The sequence below is a fragment of the Pleurodeles waltl genome, chromosome 12 (genome assembly GCF_031143425.1).
Source record: "Pleurodeles waltl isolate 20211129_DDA chromosome 12, aPleWal1.hap1.20221129, whole genome shotgun sequence".
Classification (NCBI taxonomy): Eukaryota; Metazoa; Chordata; class Amphibia; order Caudata; family Salamandridae; genus Pleurodeles; species Pleurodeles waltl.
In genome coordinates this window covers 524,645,463-524,647,211 of record NC_090451.1, presented here as the reverse complement: position 1 = coordinate 524,647,211, position 1,749 = coordinate 524,645,463, and positions in this window count along the sequence as shown.

The following is a 1,749-nucleotide window of genomic DNA, read 5'->3' as shown; positions in this document are numbered from 1 at the left end:
ATGGCGTAAACCCAGGGCAGTGGCAATACCTTACGCTTCCCTAGGGGTGGCGCAACAAGGAGTAATATTTTTATTTCGCCTCATTCTTTCCTCTTTCTGTGTGTGCTGCAGAATGCAGCACACACAGAAAGAGGAAAACTCCTCTCTGGAATGTTTTTGTGCAGGAAGGTTCCCCTTCCTGCACTAAAACAATGCTGGCTGCAACGCAGACAACCTAGGCTATGGTATAAGTATGCCTGCGTTGGCTCAGGCAGCACATTGTGTGCCGCACAGCGGGAAAGGAGTGCACTGTATTTCATAAACACCGTGCATTCCGGCCCTTTCCCTACCCTTTGGGTAGTGCAGCGCAGCAAGAAGACTTGCCACACTGCCCTATGCCAACCGCCCATAAATATGGGCCTGACTTTATCAGCAAAAGGCTTCCCTGCTGCGAGGGAGGGTCAGTGAGGGCACAGATATGGCAACAGAACTAAATGGTGGTTGGTTGCCGGTGCAGAGCTGACAAAGGGCCTTAGGTTAGTAACACGACCAGCCCTCAATTTGTGCACGACACAAAAAACAGCCCTCAATTTGTGCACGACACAAAAATTTGATATTTCATTCCATGTACATAGTGCTAAAAACAAAACGGTCTGCTGCCCAATGATTAGTGATTTTCCTGACCATAAACAACAAAAAATGCACCCCGAAGAAGCGCAAGTTGTAAAGCTATGCCTTCGGGGTACAACTGGAAAGTGAACGGAGTACACAGACCGGCTTAAAACCCTCCGTGAACCCGGACCCTCGCAAGCTTTTATTTTTGCAGATTTATATAGCACGAACTCGGCCGGAAGGTATTGGAGTGGTTCCTAAACCGAGAGAAATTAACTGATGTCAACAATCCTAGGATGTTGAGGAAACACTGAGACTCGGACCTGGATCCCCCGCTACAAAGGCGGCAGCTCTGTCTGTTGGCCTCACCCTTTGTGGATGAAACCAAACCGTAAACAGTCCACCAAGTGCGCACCATGTTGTTAAAAGGCCATCACAGTTCTCTGCTAAAGTCTTTACAATACGTAGCCGCATAAATCTTCCACCTGTAACCTACATTACGTGAATGGTGAGAGCTGCAATGGGCAAAAACAAAAGAATGAGGCAGTCTACAACAGAAAGGGGGGTGGGGACCGGCAACAAAGGAATGGGGGTGGAGGCGAGTGGGCCATGGACGTCAATTAAGGGTCCCCGGGGGGCTTGCCCTTCGCGACCCCTGGCACTGTTTTTTCTACCTCTGGCTTCAGAGGTGGCAAACGCAGTGGCAGCTCCTCCGTATGAAGGTCAGTTGTGGCTCCGCTCGCTATGGTTTTGACCAATTTCTTTTTTTATTATACTAATAGTGAAAAATAAAATATTATACACTATTGGTATCATAAAAATGTGAATGTGCCCTTTCATGAAAGCTGAGGTAAATAAAAATGCTTCTAAATGTATGTTGTGTGCGTACTTGAGTGTGAGAGTGTGCTTATGTGAGAGTGTGTAAGTGTAAATTTGTGCGTATGAGTGAGTAGGTGTCTGTGAGTGAAAGTGGAGGTCAAAAGGTGCGTGATGTCACTTCCGCTATCCCTAGCATTTTGGTGAATTGACGCCCATGGAGGGGGGCGCAGAAAAACAAGAACAGGACACCAACTGAAGGGCCGGTGGGGGCAAGCAACACTGATGAGCGAGGGATTAAGGCGGAGTGGGCATGGAGGGGCTAGGAGTACATGACTGAGC